Genomic DNA, 23,562 nt, shown 5'->3' with positions numbered 1-23,562 from the left:
AGAGTCTCAGGCTGCTATGTGGTACGCATCCTCGTCCCTGAAAACAAGGTAAGGCATATGTTGCCAAGCATAAGTGGAGTGTAATTGTTTTACTGACTCAAGGAAAGTGGCTGTTTTAAAAAAATATATGTTTGCCCTTCCCCATCCATCCCACTACTAGCCTGTGCCGGCAGTTGCTGCAGCGCCAAACATGTGACATGAAGCAGCAGCAGTTGATGCGCTAGTGATTGGACGATCTAGGTCTAGCACTGACCTGGACCATGCCGCCCGCAACGCGGGCAGCGGCAGCCGGCCCCGGGTCCGGCTTCAGGGGGCCAAGATTTTTTGGGCCCTGGCACTTATTTTTTTACAAATTACGCACTGAAACTAGACGGTATCTCATTTTGGTATGATGTTAAGCCAGCATCTGTACATGATGAAACTGACTCTTAGATCTACTTTTATCAAGACCAGCTAGAGATTGACCCAAAAGTCTTGTTTTTTCACGAACTTCACAGACATCAATATCAATATTGCACAAAAAATTCAAAGTCCATTCCTCACAATCCTTCTTTCATTTCATTTTTTACTGACCTACAGTTTCCATTTCTGTATAATTACACTAGATGATTTCCTCTTTTTTTAGAAATCACACCATTTCGGACTTCATAGCTACGTTCACTCTCAACAATGGCTAGTGGAACATTCTGTCCTTGAATGTAACTCTCCTCATTAAAACTCTTTCAGTATGGGAAGTGTGTTTCCACTCTCCACCAAAGATGTCACAAAGGTTGTCACATGTAAGCACATAAACTGATGTATATTTGTATAGAATGGTGTAGTCAACTTTAGCTTTTTTAATAAGAAAATTAACAATTTTCTTTGCATATCAAAAGCTTTTTTATTGATTACTTCTACTTTTTTCTTTTGCAAAAAACATTTTACCACTTATCTAGATTGGTAAAAACTCAGGAGTGAAACAATGTCCTATATATATATCCTTATTCCTCTGTTTCCAATTGATAGCACATTTGCTACCTTTTTTCTAAAAAACTTTCTTTTTTTACTAAATAGTAAAACATTTGAATTTCTTTTTCTGTTTTTACTTTTTAATAAAAACATTGGGCCTGATTCACAGAAGCATTTTCTAATGGCGCAATCCCATTGAAAAATGCTCTGTGAATCAAGCCCATTATCTCTTATTTTTAAAACTATCCTCAACACTAGAAATTGTTGCATTACCTAGAGGATTTGTATCTACAGATTTTAAAACACTACTTTTTAAAAAATGATACAGTTTAAGACTTATAGCTTGTTGTTTTCTTGATGGCATTTTACAAAAAAATCTGTATAGAAAAGAAATTGAAATGATTGAGTTTGCGCCTTGTGTTTCTTTATATTTTCAATATAAAATATAACTTTCAAGCCTAGGCTAACAGGTGGAGATGGAGTTTAACCTCCCACCAACCCAGGATTTGTACGGCCAAGCCAAACAAGCCACTCACTCAAAGCTGCAGAACAGAAAAGCCTGTGTTTGCCTGTCGGCCCAGGTGTAATAGTTATTCGCACCCTGGAAATTTTCCTGGTTGCAGATCATTTTCTTTTTTTTTATTCCTGACAAGATATATACTAAAGTGGAGTACACCTCATACCATTAAAAATATATATTACCACAATTTGAATAAAAAAGACACAGTTCCCTTTTCAGATGACAGCAAACATAAAAAAAACGGTTCCACATTGGCCACCATAATTAAAAAAGGAACTTTTAAAATAAAATGACTACTACTACTACTCAACAAAACATATCAGCATGTCCACACTCCCTCCACTACCCATCCTCACTATCACTACAGTTTGAATGATGAAGTCCCTTAGCAGCATCATAAAAGCCTTGCAGACCTCTACTTAACAGCTAAATTACTTAGTGTTCACAAAACCAGGCCCTACCGCACCCCTGCTTCTCCCATCACTAATTAAATTACTCCTCCTTAGCCATCCTCAAATAAAAGCATGCACAATTAATTACCTCAGCTGATTCCACCCATTTCAGCATAACACAATAGCCTAATCCACTATCCTGCCTTTCACCTACAAACTAATAGCAACTGGTGCTAATCAACAAAAAGATGTCAGCATGTGTGTCCTCCCTTCACTTTCCATCCCCACTCTACTAAAGTTTCAATGGCCAAATGCCCTAACCAGCCCCAGAAAACTCTCTTAACAAAACTCATGAATAATATTGTTTCCCCAACCCACAATGCACCCCCATTAATTTGACATCTTATACACCACATTACCCATTTCTTACATACCATAATAATTTGACACTCACACCACATCCAGAAAAAAAGGTGCGATATGTTGAAACCCAATACATGCCATAACAGAGAAAACAGGATTTGGGAAAAACAGGATGTAGATAACCTGACACAACAGATGCTGGAAAATCTGCCATTTGGTCTACCTGCAATGCCAAATATAGCACATTTAACCACCAAAATAACGTCCACCACTAAAGAAGTATGCATGACTGCCACATGCTCTGAAAGGAGTCAGAGGTGCATCCACTAGACCCACTGTGGACATGACACGCCTTACTGCACCTCAGAGAAGACTCAGAGTACCTTACAACCTGGTGAAACCCTCCTGCTGTATCTCGTGGAGCTGTCCCTACTGATTAAAGACATAATAACATTCATGCAACAGATGGCCCTGCAAGTAAGGAGGAGAACTTGATGCCCACACATACTCAGGGTCAGACTGTCCCCATAAGGACAAACAGAGTAAAACATCAGGAGACTGTATTAGATGCTCCAGCCCACTATCATCTACATACTCCAACTCATTGAGAGGGACCTTGAATGCAAAGGAAAACTACACACTGCCATGTCACACCATTTCAAGTTGGCATCTACACGCTATTGTTTTAACCAGAGTCCTCCCAGTACACTGTTGGCATGGTTTACGACCATGAGCAGCCAACATTACCACACATACTGCCAAAGGTGGTAATAGCTCCCAGGGGCAATAGATGATATGAAAAGATGATTTTACATCATTGACCAGTTCCCAAACACCAATTGTTTCCTGAACTGCCCACATTTGTGATATGCCATGTGTGTCACCCATTGGGAGGAAGCATGTCTTCCACAACTGTAAACAATAGCAAACCCTAAATGTACAGATTATATGTGATGCAGACATGACCGGCACACCCTGTTTCACAAGGATCCCTAGATCCACACAGGACTTCATGGTACCGTGAAACAGTACCCTGGATGCATTCATGGCCAAACACGGGACAACTGGCATGTCTCCTTGATAAGTGAAACATAGAGAGTGACGGAGAGGTTCAAGAGTAAGTGCCTGCTTAAGGTGGAGGGCTCAAGTGGGACTGCCTGCGAGAGTGGGGGTGATGGGACATGTTGAAATGGAGGTGGACAGATATCATATGAACTACAATTAACAAATATATCCCTAAGAACATCCCAAATGATATATCATAAGTAATTTATAATGCGCCTGTACATAAGAGTTTCAAGGCGCAACAAGACAAGCAAGGGAAGAAAGAGGGAAGACAAGACAAATGATCTTACTAGGCCTTGTGTCATTCAGATAATGTAAGTGCTAGAAAGAAAAGTGCAAAGAGAAAAGGAGGGAGGGAGTGCAAGGCAGATGGAGGGGAAAACCGGGCACAAATGCTCTGAGTAAGTGCAGCCAGGGCAGCACGGCTCAGGGTAGTGCAAGGATACTACTGACTGCTTACCCTCTTTCAAATAACGTCAGTATTATTCTCAGAAATTTTGTCACCTGTTCATGAAGAGAGGTGAACATAATGTATTCAGAGCTTTATTCAAAGATGATGGTGATAAAAGGTCTGCAGAAAATCAATCTTGTGAACACTGATGCCATATTTGGTAAAGAGAGTTGTACGGGATGATTAGACTTTTGATGCCACACATGCAGCAACAGTAATTACTGGATGTAAAAACACAACAAAATTGCGTTTGAGAAAACCAGTAATGTATCATTGCTTCCAGTAATTCTCGTACCAGAAGCAGAGACAGCACATATGCTGAAGTAAACACCTCAGATAGGAGCCAGCATAGGAGTTCAATCCATCAATAATAACAGCCAGGGAAAGGCATCGATTTTTCAGGATTGTCATTTATGGTTAAAGCCTCTATGCCCATCAAACGCACCCATGTTCCACATTGACAAATATAGTATAAAGAAGGTATTGTTTACACACCATATTAGTAAAAACAATATGCAGTACAACGTGCTTTAAAATACGCTACTGCACCAAAAACCAAATACTCTTAGAGTACTGCTTTTGTGAAACTAAGCTGCAAATTACACATTAAACCCCATTTCTCAACGCTGTTCTCCTGGGGTGAACCTTCCAACAGCATTGTGGAGGATATACATGCTCACAAAATCAGAGAGCCCCCATTTATGCCCCATGCCTTTACAGTGTCATCAGCCATCACTCCTGCCAACAATCCTGCAGTACAAAGAAATGTCCTATTCACATCTCGCCTTTAACTGCTTAACTAATGTGGAATACAACTGAACAGCCTAAATAACATACATAACTTACAAAAGTAGAGTGTCATTAACTGGCCATTAACTTTGCCAATTTCTAATATATCCGTGCTTGGGACCATACATTTTTTAATGATGACTTAAATGAAAAGTGAGCTAATCTTATACACCACGCTACCCACTTCTGACATAACAATTCTTAATAAAGCATACACATAATACAAGTCATATATTCATAAACTATTCAAGACAAAGGTATCAAGAGCAAAATAAAAAACTTGCAATGGCCATGTGATCTATGCAGAACCAGAAATCCATGTTAGCAAACCTAATCCATACTACTGTTACCCACAACCAACTATGCACCCCCATTAATTTGACATCTCTTTATGTCAGTACTTTGCATAACAACATATTGCATTACCTAGCATGGAACCCAAATAGATTCCTGTACTTCCAAGCACACCATTTGCAAGCAAATTAGAAAAATGCCAAATATGATTGTTCATTATTATTTCTAAATTACTACCAACAATTACATGACAGTGGAAATCCTGCAGTATAAAAATATGTTTCAAATCCTATGAAACCTACCCACTTAGCCACTTCACCTTCTTCACTTCATAATTTCACCAATCCACAATTCTAACACAGTAGAAAATCACCAGTATAGTGTCACAAAAAACAGCTTAATATCCAACTACATAGCACACACAAACACAGCCACAATATTTGTCAAGGGTTGAGCTATACTGCTTGGTTCACACTAGGATTTCTTATGAACCCTCATTTGTATCACATCTTCCAATGTCACTGAGAAACAACCTTTATTTGCAAATATATATACTGGCAAACATAAGCATAGCATATCATGTTATACTGCCTCATCACTCTCCTAAAACACTGATGTAAAATATAGAAAGCTCTACTTTGCAAACAATACTTATAAACTTGACCAAATGCGACACCTAAACATACTTCAGTTATCTTACAAATACAATAATTCTAACTGTACATACAATATATAAAAAACCACTATCACTCACCTTCAGCTGCTCCAAATAATGAATAGATCTCAAATCATATTGTGAAAAGTTCACACAAATGTCACTTTCATAGCTTTCACAATTCAATAGCACAAAGAGAGGACTGTGGAAAGCAAAAAAAGTAAAATGACAAACACATTTCTATTACAAGTTATATCAATCATGAAACCCCAACACAATCCTTTAAAGAATACTTTATACAATATTTATAATTTTTCCCAATAACATAACTGTGGCTCTAACCCTGGTTACAAGACAAAAGCCCATCTATAGACGCGGTTACACAGACATTTTTCTAATGCGCTCAAAAACACATACTACAGATTTCAAAATCAATTCACATATGCCTTCAGGTGACAACATCCAAACAGAAACACATGTACAAATCTGAGCTAACACATCCATAATACAATATGTTCATTGCACCAAAATACAACCAGCAATAGCCGTGAGTACAGTGACGGATCCATACCCGCGGCTATCAAAGACCGCCAAAAAAATTGGATCGTTCATACCTATGAATCGCCTAAACCACCTGTAGTCGCGGCTACCGTAAAATGTTTACAGATTCAAAAATACATATTGACAAGCTGTAACAATTCAAACAACAAAGGTACACATGAAGGGATGGAATCAGATACACATGTGAAATTGTGTGGTGTAAAATCAATGGAGCAACTTGATCAATGCATAGAAATTGGAATGGTTATACCCGTGGCTGAGGCGCGATAGTTATAGCTGTGGCTACACCTTCCAAAAATACATGACGTGCCATTTGCATGCTCGCACCCACTGCTATGACCCGATTGCATCAACCGCCAGTAGTCACGGCTACCTGTACCATTTTTACAGATTCAAAAATACATATTGACAAGCTGTAACAATTCAAACAACATAAAGGTACACTTGAGGGCGTGGAATCAGAAACATATGTAAAATTGCGTGGTGTAAAATCAATGGAACAACATGATCAATGAAAGAAATTGGAATGGTTATACCTGTGGCTAAAGCGCGATAGTTATAGCCGCAGCTGCACCCACCAAAAATAAATGATGTGCCATTTGCTTACTCGAACCTGTGGATATAACCTATCCTGTGGTTGGTACCCTTGGCTATAATACACCTGACAGGACACATTTCATTGGCTACTACCATAATCGAGGCTATTTAAAAAAAATACATCAAAAGGTATTTTCCTTTGCCAATATACTTCAAATGTTCTCTGGGTGGCTCTCAAAAGAGACTTTGGATTCTTTTACCAACATATCACCAACAAATATATTTTCAATCAGAGAAATACTCTTGACCTCTATGATGATCAAAACAGTTTGAAAAACATCTGTGCTCTTTCTTTAGCTGATTGTGTTCTTTTCCCAAAGAGAAAAAAACCTGTGCTCCCTGTGAAATATATTTCTCCACAATCACAGCATATACCTCTAATTTAAAACACTTCACCTAAAATAATATTATAAAACCAAAATAAACCTGTAAGCCAATGCTTTGAGGGCTCATCACCTATGTCCTCAACATCACTATTAACCCCATTCTCAAAAATGTTTCCACAATCTTCTGAACAAAGAGATTCCTCTCCTTTTAAAATCGGGTCCATGTTTCAAATATCAAATGAAACAATAAATGTACCCCAAAAACGACACTCACCTCACCTCAAACACTAAACATGCACTATGTACAACAACAAAAATAATAATACAATAGCATCTACAATTTTATTGACATATATAAACATCACTAAAGGAAATACATTCTCTTAAAGGTTCTCTACAATTCAACAGCATCTGAGGTACTTGAAATCCTATTGGAACCCACCCATCACACAAACAATGAACAACCAATCACAAAACAAGCACAAACATTCCACCTTCTCTCCTCATTAATCTTCCTCCATTCCAAATCCTAACTCTGAACTCACAAGAAGTGATTCTCTGGACCACTACTAAAATGGAACAGTACATGGAATGGCTGGAGGACAATTACCCTACAGAGGAAGAGATTAGAAAATAAGACGCCCAAAACAGTGCTGCAGAAGAAAATACACCACAATCAGGATTTTGTAAATACATTCTATATATTAATCTAAAATGAGACTAACAATTATATTTAAAGGAAAATATCACTGACCAAATACATATATTTATCTAACTGTTATCAAACTATCAAATGTGTATACAACCAACACACATATTTTGAAAGTGTATTATATCTCCAATTGTTTAAAAATATTTAAAATACACTTCCTCCAGTTAAGGTCAGCTTTGCATCTTCAAGCCCTTTCAAAAACAGACTCTGCATTGAGATGCCCTAGGCCCTGAGACTATGCCTGCCATTTCCAGTGCACCTATGCACCTGTGCACTAACAGCTGCAGCTTCTTTTCTCCTTCATTTCAGTGCCTGTGACCTGCCTGTGCGGGCGCTGCAGGCATCTCCCGTCCTGAGGAGATGTTCCTCTGGAGTTCCCTGTCCAGCAGTGTGGATGCCATGACTGCATCAAAAGAAGAAAACAATTTTACTGGGACAAGCCTCTTTGATGCTGGGTCTGTGACAAGTGTAGTGTTATAGTGTTCCAGTAGAACTGTGGCGCTGTGTGCTGAGGACTCCTCACATTGGTATGGAAGCATTTTTTTCAAAAGTGCATCATAGTATGAAGAGAGCTCATTTTTTGGATCAGCGACAGCACCTGATTTGAGATGCATTTGTAACAATCTACACAGAGTGACAGCAGGCTTTCAGCCTTTGAGCTCTGACGAGAAATACAGCAGTAAATAAAATTGGCAGCTGATCATTGTTAGATTTAATTACATTACATTTGCGGAGTCAGTGCAGAGTCTTTGGCAGTCTTAGGCGAGTGGAGAAGTCAGATCAGGGCCCTCCGGCAAGCCTGCAGGTACCTCCTCTTCCAGTTCCCACTCTATAATTCGGGCGTACTACGTTTTCTCTAGGTATCATTCTCGTTATTTCAAATATTTTCAAACAGATGAAGAAGTGTTTCAAGTCTCTAGAAGATTAAAAAAGGAAGCACAACAACAAGGACCCACAAAACTAATTATGGACTCCTTGACAGAATTAGAAGAACTATTAATGAATATTCAAAAAGACATGCAATCAATGAAAAAGGACATTGAACATTTAAGACTAATCATGGACAGTAAAAATCTAGAACATTTGGGTAAAGAAGAAGATATATCACGTGTTCTAACTAAAACAGAAAGAAAACCCACACCCACATTCCCTCCCAAATAAACCTGTTTTTAACACGCTGTTTGAATGTTTTATATATATTTATTTACCAAATGTTACACTAGTTGTTTGTAAACAGTACACTCAATACATATTTAAAAAATGTTCGACATTTCTTTTTTTAAAAAATAATTATATATAGGCACGGTTACCAAAAATCCAATTATGGCCCAAATCTTATACCTGCGGCTATGTGATTGCATGTCTTTCTTTCCATAAATTTAATTCAAAATATTAATAATGAAAGACACAGTAAAAAGGGAGTATGTGAAGAATGCACTTTTCAGACATTACAGCTATAGCCGCGGGTATGCGTCATCGAAATCGTGCCTAGGACACCCCACAGTCGTTGCTGCGGTTACCCGCATCTCCAAATGCCAATGGTTCATTGCGCTCTATCGTAGCCACGGCTATACGTTTATGTTTAAAAAAAATATATAATATCTGAAAAAAAAAATCAAAAGGAATCTGCAGAACATTTTGGCTTGTATACTTTCAAAAACAAACACCAAAAAAGAAGTCTATATACCAATAAAACTACTAAGATGGCTGACACATTTTCAGCAAAACCTATCACTAAGCCAGCCCTGCACAAATGCAAAAGTAACAACAACCAATAACACACAATGAAACTGATACAGACCTATTTTTACTCCACCTACCATCTTTCATAGGCGCGGCTATTCGACATGGCTACAGATCTTGATTTGTATCTGGTGCTACACACAAACTGTCCTGCAAGCCACAAAGCAAACTAAATTGGCCTTCAAACCTAATAAAGTGAACAACTAAGTACATAAAATAATACACACAAATAAAATGATGCACTATATCATCCACATGAACATTTGATTATTGCACAGAATGTTTATATTTATAGACCTGGCATTAAATATCCAGCGGATCCACCGGCAACAAAGGAAATGCAGAAAAGCATTGATGCATCTATGCACGTGCTTTTTTTAGATGCAGCTGTACAAGATCCCTCCCTGCACGTTTGCTGGTAGCCACGGCTATTCGAAAATAATACAAATTCAAAATTGCATTTCCACTCCACCAAACTCCAAAAACTGTCCCCAACATGTCTACCAGCACCCCCTCCACTCCTCATGGTCCTCCTTCACTCCCCCTAGTCTCTTACAATCTCCCAAAACACACAATGCATGTAAGATGCCACCCCACACCAAATATTTCGGATTGCCGTGGCTACCACACGTCCACAAACACACAATGTGTCACTTGCTCGAATATAGCCGCAGCTGCAATGGGGGGTGTGTGAGGATATACCTGCGATTAGCAATGCCACACGATCATCGGCTGTTGGAAAGCCACCAATACAAACAACAGCACCATCGACCAATTAGAAAATACAACACGTACACATCATACATACCCTGCTCATACAAACTACTAGAAATTCAAACTAGGAATCATTTTCCTGCAAACAGAAAAATATTGCAGATATCATGGCTGGTTTGAAAACTGTGGCTCATTGGAGACAGTTGGCTATTTTGGTTGCTGGCTTTTTGTGAGAAATGGTTTGGATTGCAGGGAATGCTTTGGTTCCAGGTGTTTCCCAAATTGTTAAGTCTGAGAAGTACAGGGCACCAAGACATCATACTAATTCATTGTGGAGGCAATGATTTGGGGAATGTACAAGGGGTGACCCTTACTTTAATGATGAAACAAGACACGGGAAAACTAATGGAACCATTTCCTCACACCATATTTATCTTTTCCAATCTCACTCAGAGGCAAACATGGAGATATACCACCAGATGTAATGATAAAATTGAGAAATCCAGGAGAAATATTGATAAAGCAGTTTCAGCATTCATGACAAACCACAACCAATTATGGATTTCGAACAACAACATACAGTTCTAAATGGCCAATTTCTATAGACATGACCGAGTACAACTAATCGATGAAGGAAATGCAGTGTTCCTTCATAACATCAAAACAGTACTCCTGATGTGCTAAATTTCTACACTCAGTGTATCCCAAAACAGTCCTTTTAGAGACTACTAATCAAACATAAATACAGAAATACAATAAATAATAAAAAAACATTTTTTATTATACCCTTGGCTACAGTTAATTGACTTTTACCATAACTGCAGCTACAAAAAGTCTGTTAAAAGGGGGACTGACTTCAAGTTCTATACTAAAATCCAACTTCAATGATGAATACAGAAGAACACTACTCATGTACTCATGTAAAGTAACTGAAAAATAAGAACCCATTGAAAAATACGTAACAGAAAACTAGATACGCAAATATTGGACACCCACACAACATAATACCATAATGAGAATACACAACCAAAATACATTGGGCCGCATTACGAGTTTGGCGGTAGCCTGTTTTACAGGCGCGGCTACCGCCAAACTCGCTACCGGCACTGCCACCCGCGATTGGGCAATAACCGGCCCATTACCAGTTGAATGGGCCAGTAATTGACCATTCGCGTGTGGCGGTATTGCCGGGCCCCTGATCTCCATTCTGCCCCTTAGGGCAGAATGGGGGTGGGGAGCATGGTTGCACCGGCACTGTTCATAACAGTGCCGGTGCAATTACGAGTTATGCTCGCGGATGCTGCACAGCTCGCCAGGTCAGACCTGACGGGCTGACAGGCACCCACGAGCAGAACTCATAATTCAGCGGTACGGTGTGAATGGTGCCGTGCCTTACCCGCACCATTCATACCGTATCCACCAACATTATAATGAGGCCCATTGTATGGCACATCTAAAATAAGACTACAATTGCTCCTTTTTATATTAATTTTGTTAAACTATTTTCTTTTTCTGTCTTTCCCCAAAGTCTCACATGCTCAAAACGTCACTATACCTAAACAAAGTACTTTCAAAAACATATTAAACACTGACACCCCAAATTATATAGCCGTGGATACCGAACTACACATACCCTCGCTATATGTGGTCGTTTGTAGCCTCAGACATAGCTGCGAATATCGGCAAAATGTCTGGAAAAAAAATGCTTTCCTGCCCCCCTCACCTCAACAAGTGCCCCCCATCTGTGCCAGCTACCCCCACTACCCAGATAGCCTCCTCACCTCCCCTGCCCTCTCCCTTTCCCCCACAATAGACGCTGCTTCTATGACACTGTTTGCTATGAGATGTCAGCTTTTTGCGGCTATAGCCGAGGCTACGGAATGGTTTGTGTTGCACACTGGGTCCCTATACCTCCTCCAACTCCCAAATTTTACTTAGTGCCCTCGAGCCATCCACCCACCTCTACCCTGATGGCATTTGTATTTTTTTTTTACCCAAAAATAGCTTTTTTCTGTGTTTCATTTTCCCATAACCTCGTCCACAGCCCCGAATATCTCTTGCAACTTGAGAAAAACATGATGGCGGTCGTTTCATTTCTGAAAACGATGATCCTGCAATGCACCAAGCAGGATATAACCACAATTCTTGGAGAAGAGGCTTCCCCTTCTCCATCAAATTTTAAACTAACCACAGCATGGAATAACCCCAAACCATGCATGGATCGCAAGTGAAAGCTTCATGCCCAAGTTGTTTCTAACCTGGTCCAAATCCGTCCAGTGGTTTGGGACGTGCGCTTTGGTAAAAATTGACAATCTTTTTCTATCGGAAAATGAATGCAAAGCAGTCTGCTGTTTTTGGAGAAAAAAAAAATTGTGCTTAATAACTTTTTGATTTTTCATCTAATCTCTATGAATCTCTGCGTACTTTTACTCTTTCGAAATTTCTGCCAAATCCGTTACTCGTATCAAATGTTATTAACAATAGAATTTTGAGGCGTTCCTATGTGTCTCAGACTCACCTTAACTATAGGGCGACCGCTGCCCTATAATATGTCTTCTTAGCTGCATATCTGTACATTATATTAAAATGCCCCCTCCATCTGGCTTCACTAACTGCATTGCTTTGTGAAGAAGAGTGTGTTCTTATTTCATTTTTTTTTTAACGAACATCCAAATGTTTCACATATTTTTTGGGATAAAAACATTCAACATCCTCTCCCCATCCTTTTGTGCCATCCAATATGTATGTGCACTAAGCCAATGTGTAAGCTACCTCCTTAATTGTTTCATTGATAACCCATAATCCACAGCATTAACACACTTTTTCCTCAGCCACCGAAGATACTTTTAATATTGTATTTTCCTTTTCCAAACTAAATGGTTAAATGTATGTAAATGTGAATCTGAGGTGCCTGCTCCATCTTTTTCCAGCATCTCTCTTTCCCATATAAATGTGTTAAACTTTTGAGCAGTGTCCACACTCTCTAATAGCCACTGGGAAGCATCACACACATAATTGTCCAACTCTTTAATACATGTCCTACCCCCTCCTTTACATTTCCAAATGCAATTCCCACCAGGATTCCGTGTCAAACCTATGTGATTTATAGATTGGAGGGATTCAGAATGCAACATTAGTACAGCATTGAGCACATTGTTATCAATCAATTGCGTCTCCACCACTGAAAACGAGGAACATGCCTCTCACAATTCTTTAGATGGCATCACATAATCAATCATTTATGCATTTCTGCTATTTTTCCAAGTATATTGCGGGCTCTTATCACCTTGAATGAAATCATGTGCCAGTGTCAAATCCCATTTTTCAAAAAGGTTCCACGATTTTTGGCCATTTTGAACACTACGCAAATTCATCTTACCACTAGTAGGACCCAAGAGGCAGTAAGAATTTAGATCTCCTGCTAATACAATATTTGGAGATTCGTTGGCAACCATCCATTCTGCCAACAACTCTGGAACCTTTACTAAGAAATCATCCAAGATCAAAGCAGCGGGATTGCAATATAAATTTATGATCAGCATTTTAGAATTCTTTTCCCCCTCATTCAGCTCGATCTCTACTGCCAAAATGTCAGGAGTTGCCTTCGATAATACTGGCATGCTTTTGATCTTGGAGCTTCTTATAGAAGTCAGCAGACCACCAGAAGGATGTCCTTCATTAGAATGTAAAGCCTGTTCATGACGAATGGAAAAACCATCCATCTGGATCTTTGAGATAAGCCACATCTCCTGAAATAAAATAGAATATTTTCCAAATATCATATTACTGGCTTTATCATTCATAAAGCTATGGAACCCTCACATACTCCACACTAATAGTGACAATTTATCAGATGTTAGAGATCCTTTATGACTCCTCCTTTGTTCTCAAATTCCCTATACAACATTCCCAAAAGCCAGGTCCAACCCACTTGACCATTCTCATCTTTGGTTTTACTAACCCATTCTTCCAGACCCACCTCCCATTGCTTATTCTCTAACCCCTTCGGTCCCACATCAAACGCATCCCCATTATATTAAGTAGCCAAGGCACCTTTCTAGCCCCATCATTGTTTTTCTCTTTACTCCTTTGCTTTAAACTGAACAACCCAGACTTCGAATTGCCTCTGTCTCCTTCAGTCTTGATTTAACAACATCGGAGGATCTAAAAAGAACTTCAACTAAAACAGTATGTGAGTCATGAAGAAAGTTAATTTAGTCTATGTCCTGGGATGAAAGAGAACATAGTGCAGGGACTACACAAACATGTTTCAAGATATTAGTCCTATTCAGAACAACATTTGCATTTGATTTAAAACTGAGCTCAACATATAACTTCCTTCCCAATTGATCATCCACGACTCTCTGATTAGTTCCATTCATACCTTTCATTGGCATTGGCAGACTTGACTCCATTTCTTTCAGAATTGCATTCATCCTATCACTACAACCACATGGAGAAAATAATCTTGTTCCGTCCAACCAACCATATAACTACCATCTCTGTAATTCCCATCTACACCAGAAAGTTTCAACTATCTATCCATGCCAGAAGGTGGTAATGTCTCAGGTCCCCTACTAGAGGGACATTTTCAAGATTACTTGTCTGGGTACTACACTTAGTGCTCCTTAGTAATGTAGCTATTCATTGCAATATTAAGCTCTATCATCCGTCCAACTCAACCCTCTTGATATGCAACCAGTGTCCCCCCCACATAGACCCCATAATTTTCCTCTACTTGGCTAATTTAAATCTCTATTATTTGATCCGGAGCTTTAATCGGTCTAGGACCTTTCTTCTCAACGAACTTCAGGCCTCTCCAAATTCATAAGTCAAGGCCTTTGTGAGAAACCCGAAGATGTCTCACTTGCCAGTCCCCGGGAATCTGTCATCCAGGTGGCCAGGACACGGCCACCACTATTGGATCCAGTTCCTGGGGGTGGACCAGTGGGGGAGGATCACCCGGATGGGGGGACTTCAGCTGGTGGAAGTGGGACACTGAGGAGTGTGACGCGGTACCCCCTTTCTTATGACACCTTTCCCCCATCCTACCGCGTAGGATATTTAAAAACTCTACCCCCCAGCTCCCTTTTTCTACATGAACACTTTCTCACACCGTGAAAGACAACGGACTAACAAAAGAGCCATTTGCTTGACATATCCCTACACAAGGATCAGGCGGAGCCAGGCAATTGCTGATAACTACATACACCTGACAGCCCTTTCCCTTCCCCCACAGGGATAAAAGGCGGAGCAAGAGAGCACACTTTGAGCAAGGCCGAACGTACAAGAAAGCAGCTATTCCGGGACCGCAGTTCAAAGAGAGGAGAAAGGCGGCGGAAACTATAAGGACACCAAGGTGGGACTCGCCCTTGCCCTTTTCAAACCAGACCCGCAAAGCCTTCGATAAAAGGACCGCAAGACCGGGAATCGCAGGTAAAACACTTTCTCTACTCTCTGTAGTGTAACTTTAATATCGAGGAGGATATTTATGGATAAAAAGATGTGTTCTTTGATGTAATAAATTTAAATGTTTTAGTCTTCATAGACTGAAAATCATTAGAACGACAACAAGCTATAACATCTCCTGAAATGGTATTAAGAGTATCCCTCTCATAGAAAAAATACCAAGTCTCATCCCATGGAATCTCCTCACCACCATGGGCCCTGTCCCCACCCACGTGATCCTCCCGCAGTACACCTTCCCCAGAATTGGGATCAGAAAGTGTCTGCCTTCTCCTGGCCCCCTGGGAGGAGACTCTAGGCAGGGTTTTAGTTAGAGGTCTACAGGATGTCCCACAATGCCCAAACATTAATTTAAAAGTAGCAAAAATGTCTACAAGTTAGTGTTTGCTGACTCATATTAGTGTTTGAAATAGTGAAACGACGTCTGTTTATTGTGGTCTACAGAAGTTATTTTTATTGTCTATTAATGGTGGGGAGGTAGGGGACAGCACTTGGATACATACCCCAGATTAACGCATGGCTCCACCTGTAAGGGAATAGAACAGGTGCATACTCCCCTTTCTTCTCTTGCTCCTCGCCACACTCGGCCAGCAGCAGCTGGTTGTGACAAACGATGTGTGTGGGAAGCTGCACGGGGAGGAACAGGTTTTGGTGATGTAAAACACACCAGGGACTTATCATCAAATAGATTTCAGGGTTCTGTTTAATGTGTTTAGCAGGCAAGAATACCCATAGTGATTTGCATGGCTATGAGTAATCAATGGTGGCCTGAAATTCCAAATAACACCGACAGGCTGTGTGTCCACCCTCATACAGGGCCATTTTAACCACTTTTGGGACTGGGTCCCGGAAACATTTTGGGGCCCTCTCCACCAAACCAACAGAACTAAGGGATCCAGAACATATGGCTGTGCCCCCCTCAACGTGATCACAACCAATAGCTTGATATGCTGCCTCACAGCGAACAAAATAAAAGCATGGCTACTTACTTTCAATTCCCTTACTCACTTTATTCTTGCTGTAATAAGAATGATAAATAAGCATTTTAAGGCCAACATGAACAGTCCACGACAAGGGTACTTGTGCTCTGGCATAGGTACAGGATACTTTTTAATCAATAGCATCCACAAGGAAGGTATTCAGCCTGTAATATTAAGACAGGACTGTATGAAAAAGGTATACATATGCCAGAATAGAAAGAGGGCTCACATGTGCTGCCTCACAGAATGCACATGTCCTTAAGCATGGATACAGGAGACCAATTGGAAGCAAGGAGAAAGCTACACATAGCATTGCATACATAGTGAAGGAATATTAGAAATAAACAGGATCATGCCTGTATCCGGACAGACTGTGATTAGAAGAGAGATGTGGTTTTCAAGTGTTGCCGTTAGAGAGCAAAGACAAGTGGCTGTGGTGTACATTATATCAATGTTTGTAGTATTGTAATAGAGGAATCAACACTATAGCCAGTGAAACCATTAGTGAGGCTATTTCGAGGTTCATCGACTGAGAATGAAATCACTATGAAAGGCAACAACTTTAAAAGGTCTAGGGACTGGCAATTTTGGTTAGGCAAACTAAAATGAATGTGATGCCTAGGATCACTCATTGGTTAAAGAGGTGAAGCAGGGTTTTGCACCCACTCTGCAATGTCTGCACTTCAACACTTTCTTTTTCAGTTCTTAGCATGAACTGAAATAATCCCATTACATAGAACGGGCTTGGAAAGTACTCAAGTCACATAACCAACCATGACCAAATGTTATAGAAGCACATTAAGCAAAATGATAAATATTATAGCTTAATTGTCTCCATCATCAATGGAAGTTTATAAGTACCAGCATACTAATTGATATGATGTAAAAGGTGTCATCTGGTTTTCTCTTTTTTTATATAAAAGCTTTAAATATGCCCAAAACACAGGCTTGTGAAATAGTTCAATATAAACATTCAGAAAATCTGTTGAATTTTACAAAAGAAAGCAAACTGTTGCTTGTGTCAAACAAGCAGACCTTAAACTATGCTTGCCAGGGACCTGCAGTATCTGGTCTGTGTTCTTCTGTCTAGAACCCCTTCCACTCAAAGGGTCTAGGTATAACGGAAAATTAGGTAATGGTCGAAACAATGCCACCAGCATGTGAGAAGGCAAACCTTTTCACAGAAGACAGCACAGTAATGTAAGTGATATAAGATGATTTGACCAGGATCACTGTATCTTCTCCAGACAAAGCCAGGATACAAGCATGAACGCTTTGTTTCCACAGCCTGGACTTTTGCTACTTAATCACCTCTCAGACTAAAACGTTATGCTTATCATTGGAGGTCATTGCCAAGGTTTTGCAGCTCCCCATCTGAATAAACCAATTTCTAGAACTACACCATATTTATGCCTTGTTAGTTTTTATACCAACCGCTATCTGGTGCAAGTACATTGCTGATGTACCTGTTGTGCTACCAAACAAGTACGTATACATGAACGTTTATCAACTTAAGACATAGTACTGGCTGAGTTAGCCTTACTGGAATTTGCTATTATAATCTTGCATCTGAACACAGATCTCTGCAATGTGTCACACTGAGCCAACTTCTGAACCAACGCAGCACCAAAACTTATCAATATGCATTTCAACTTGGCCTACTAAACATGCTCAATATATTTCCCACAGAAAGGTGAGAATGCTACAGGAGTTGTGTTGTAGTGAACACAGAAACTATGCATACAACGGTAAAACACAAAAAAACATTACAGGATGATCAGAACAGAATGCACTTATCAACAACAGACAGGCAATAGGTTTTGAGCCTCAGCAGAATGACATAAACTACCCTGACCTATGCAATTTAAGTTTGGTAAACAATCTGAAGTGGCTACTTTAGACCAGTCAGCCTTGTGGGGCCCCCTCCAAGTTGGGGGCCCGGGCAAGTGCCCCTTTTTGCCCTCCCATGAAGATGTATCTTCTAATCTCCCCTCTGTTTGTACTCTCATGACAATGCTCATCACTATGTGTAGCAACATGTATGAGCCATAAGCAAAAAACCACTTTTCATAGCTAAGGAAAGCTAGAACAATAACAGCAGTATGTTTCCTACTACAACGTTGCTGAGGTTTTGGTGGCGGTGAGGCTTTTGTTTCGGTATGTGGCAGGCATTTGGCAGGCACTAATATTATGGTACTACCTGGCTATAAAATGGAAAACGGTGTGATTACCTGACATATGACATCAATGCTTAAAACATTCCTAGTCAATACCTATATATAAGACCCAAACAATGTATTACACCAGTAGCCAGTAGCCATTTACTTCCATAATTAAGTCATTAACTCTCTGCAGACTGCTTAGAAATAACTCTGACAGGCTAAGGCTAGATCATACTGCTTGATAGAGCGAGCTTAAAGAGTTCACAGAAGGTGTGTTTTGCGGTGGCATGTAGTGGGCGGGAAAGGCCATAGAGATTAACATGCCCACGGGCAGTCAATGGGTGGGTAAATAACCAAACAACACATACAAGCAATATGTCATTCCTCACATGCCATCACCCATCTAGCAGTACTCTAATGCAAAAGTTCTGGTTTATAGGTGGTGCTGAAGGGCCTCTTAATAGCCCAAATAAAATATTTTGGTACACACACGTGCACAGTGTGCTGTTAGATGTCATATGGAGCCGCTAAACATGATAGTCTGTGAAGAGTGAGAAAGGGTTTATGGCTTACTCTGTGTCACCAGTACACCACATTTCTCTTCCCTTGCTTCTCTTTTACACATTTTAGTAGTGGCGGTGTAGGTCAAATCAGTTTTGTGGAATCAAGCCAAGATGAAATCCCAATTATGGAGAAGTGGATCCCTGTTGACATAGCAAGTTGTGCACATTGTTACACGCAGATGTATGCTTTGGTGCTTCAAAATGTGGGGTGGGTGTACATTCTTATGCAGTGGCATAACACAAAATAAGGCCCCCCATGATCCCTGTTCAGGGTGCCCCCCTCCCCAAGCTCCTCAAAGACATGCATGCTGTGCCACAGACTCCTGGGAAAGCACCGGGCCAACCACCATGCTCACTCCATGCACATCATCGTTCTGCAACAGGGGTTCATGGCACTCTGTACTGGGTGAAAGATGTATCATTTTTTATCAAACCTTAACATGTTTCACCTAGTAGAAACAAGGGGTTGGTGGCAACTGGCTTCTGGCACCCAAACGTACTAGCTGTCTCTGTGTGTGTGGCTTCTAACATTATTAAGCACAAGGCAAGGGAAGAGACAGCTTTTTACCACAAAAAAGAAGGCAGTATGACCCAAACAATAAATGAGACCTGCAAACGTGTATTTTGGGCCTGTCAGAATGGTCTCAGGTGGCCCTATTTGCATCCAATTGCATATTGTGAATAAATATGTCTGGCTCAGTTTGTAAATCATTTTTTGTGAATAAAACACACTCACTCAGCATATATCACCTGCCTTCTGAGAAGAAGATAAATATAATGAGGGTCATGTTCCAGGTTAAGCAGATCAGAAAAAATGGCGGCAAATGTTATTACCAACATTTTTTCGATCCACCACATTTTGGTGCATTTTTATGTAGGGGATGGGGAATAACGTGTCCTCCCCCATTTTCCACGGCACCATACAAAATCGGCATGAAGACCATCATGTATTTTCATGCTGGTGTTAAGCAATGAACTCCTTATGAAGTCAACTAAAATTATCACCCGTTCAAACCAGGGGGATTCCATAAAAATACATTGTAAATTCTGCCTTCAATGCTTACTTTGCAAGCAGTCTGTATGCTTTTCCACTAACATGGTGAAAAAGCAAAGACTAAAGGCAACCTTTGTTTATGTTTTACTCCTCACTTTTCCTGGAAATGAGGACAATTGCACAGAGGGGACCATTTGCACACACGTGCACACAGAGGTGGTCCCCTCCCTGCAATTAACATAGGAATCAAATATGACCCCAATGAGAGACCATGGCTGCTTTGCATAAAAACAAAGAGCATTTTGGGAACATAAGAATCATCATATTGTTGGTATATTTGACATATATGTTTGATACTGGTTTAATCAGGGAAGGATTTTGAGCACATAGTGCATACTGGCCTAATTAGTGGTCATTTAATTTTTCACAACTTGCCCTACCGATAAATGTCTACGAACCATGAGTTACATTCACACTCTTTGGAAATTCCCTGGGGTCAGTTGTGAGTTTTGAGCTGGGATCAATTGTCATTTCAATTACTGATTTTCATTTGCAGCGCTAACCTGCTTGAACAGAGGTTACAGTGCTTTGCAGACTGAAAGAGCCATACAACATCAATAGGATGCCACGCATGAAGGCCCCCCTAGACCCAGGGATGGTGGACAGTTTGTAAAAGATAAACATGTATAAATCAATATAACTCAAATTTACTTTTAATTGTGTATCCCACTAATATCCCAAAACATAAAGAATGAGCTCTGAATGAATGCTAAAAGGCTCCTCAGTGTTCTTAAAGTCTACCAACGTCCATGTTTTTAATTATGGAGAACCGGCCCCCACTGGCCTGTGAGTGACAAGCAAGACATCATCTCTTGAAAGAGAAATGCATACATGAAATCCATTTAATGACGACCAACACATTGATACGTATGTCATAGACATGTAAACACAGCATCATATGGTAGACATACTTAGAAAGGGCTAGTTTGATTGACATTACTGCACACACAGATGTGATCCCAGGAGAAATGAGCATCGTAGGCGTGACTATTAACAGGCAGAAACACTGCCTGCTTCCAGTAGTTTTGACAGGCAGAGCAGGATTAATATGAAACAAATGTCCACGCTGATGGAGGGCGCCCAACTTTGTGCAAGGTGGTGTGAGAAGGCGGGAGATCAGTGCTGAATTTCCAACAGCGATTGGTCACAGCATTTCTTAAACCACATGAATCTGTTCAAAGTCGCCGAGTCGTAAACGCAAAGCCCACGGGGCCAAATTATCCAACGCTTGCGCCAGTCTAAAACGTGAACCACAAACATTTAGCAGCAGTTTTGCACCGTAATACAGATTAAACCACATTTTGCCCAAAACCAAGTTACATAACAAAGTGCGTACGTCAGCAAATATGATTGTAGTCTAACTCTTGGGGTCTTCTGCGTGGCGTAAAAAGAAAGAGAAAAGAAATGTGCCCTATAGTCCCACAATTCACCTTACATAGTGGACCAACATTTTTTGTTAGCTCCTTTTGGCATGAACAGTAAACACATAAGAAATCAGTTTGTGTTTTCCGTTTTCTTGCCCTGGTTTAAACCTGTTTTGTAATTGAGTTCTAGCTAAATTCGGAGCAAGTCCTATTAACTCTATTCCCTGTCGCGCTGCTGACAAAATGGGCAGATCCATTTTCGGCCTTTGCAAAGATGTGTATGTGATATGGACTGGCTCAAAACGTGTTTGCTGCATTTCATATTACACATCCAGAACAGCCGGTGCCAAGTGCACTAGTTTACCTTATCTGGAGGCACGTGCCACACGTCGCATTCGGCTCCTACCCCTTCTCAATCTGTCCCGTTAGTTGCATGTTAGAGTGGCAGTCAAGGTGGTGAAATGTGTGCTTTCCTCTTCCGGTAGGAAGGGCGCCTAAATGGGCCGGGATAGACATGGTTCTGTTTACTTCTTCTTCTTCTGCGCGAGGCTGGCGTGTAAAGGGAGCTGGAGAGCGAGACATCTGGTGAGAAGTTTTCACAGCTGAACTCACTTTTCTCTTGGGGTACCATGGCCATTTAATTGGGATGGAGAGGAGCCTGGGAGGCGTTTTTTTGGAACATGCAACCTTTCTAAATGAAAACTTTTAAAAACAGAACTTAACCTCCTAGTAAACAGTAACTGGAGGCCACGCCATTGCAGAATGTAACCTTGTGTAGCCACCAGACTGCCCTTCACAAACGGCTTAGTGCGGGAGGTTTACATTAAACCTGTGCATATTTACTTTACAGCAATAGGATTGGTTTAAAAGCACATTATGCAGAAATTACATAAACCGTTTTATAGACATTATAAAGAATGCCAGGTGCGATTCAGTTTCATAACTACTAAGAAATCGACAGGTATCAGTATTCATGTTGGGAAAAGGGAGCTCCCTGCTAGTACTGAAGAAAATAAAACAAAAAATCCCAACTTGCAAAGGCTGCTGCCTAAAAAATATAGACCTTGTGAAGGTATCGCACATGGCGTGGGGCTACTTGGCAGCACTGCATCTAATACTTAGGTCACCTAGAAGTCCATTTGTTTAAACCTAAATTCACTGAGGTCTTGCAGAGACAGCTTATAGAGACACACAGTCCTTGACACCACAACTCGGATCAGGGGCGTCAATTCAACAAAATGGCAGAGACAGTGTCAGTGACCTCAAATACCTGATGACATCACAGGAAGTGCCCAGGTTCACCACAGCCGCCGTTGTAAAACCGCCCCTCGCAGAAACTCCTATATTAATGTCTAATACGCAGTAACGTTGTATTGCGACTGTATTTAATCGCCGTTCCATGCATTTGCAATTGCGCAGAGCAAACTTTGATGCGCCCTTAACTGTTCATGGCCCGTGATTGTATGCTTGCCACCCCTGCACCTTCAGAGACATGCTCCCAGACGACACCCATAGACACATTTTAGCATACTACATATACTGCCCTAAATATTTCATAGCTGCTGCTCCTATACAACAAGCATTTATGCCAATATGTCTCTTCTTCCTCAACTCTGACACCAGAAAGCATATAACCAGTCCTCATTGCAGTCTGTTGCAACTCTAGTGATTTCAGCCTGCCATGACCATATGATCATTCCAGCCCATTGTGACCTTTCTTACTGTTAACCTGCTATGCCTACATGTTAACTCTAGCTAACTGTGATTACCCTGATGCATAGTCTGTTGTGACCCCCAGAGCCTAGCCACTGTGACCACTTGATTCTAGCCTGCTGTCTGTGCC

This window comes from Ambystoma mexicanum, chromosome 7p, assembly GCF_040938575.1.
Source record: "Ambystoma mexicanum isolate Mex_15411 chromosome 7p, UKY_AmexF1_1, whole genome shotgun sequence".
Classification (NCBI taxonomy): domain Eukaryota; kingdom Metazoa; phylum Chordata; class Amphibia; order Caudata; family Ambystomatidae; genus Ambystoma; species Ambystoma mexicanum.
The sequence above is the reverse complement of the archived record's forward strand: the minus strand, read 5'-3'. Positions refer to the sequence as shown.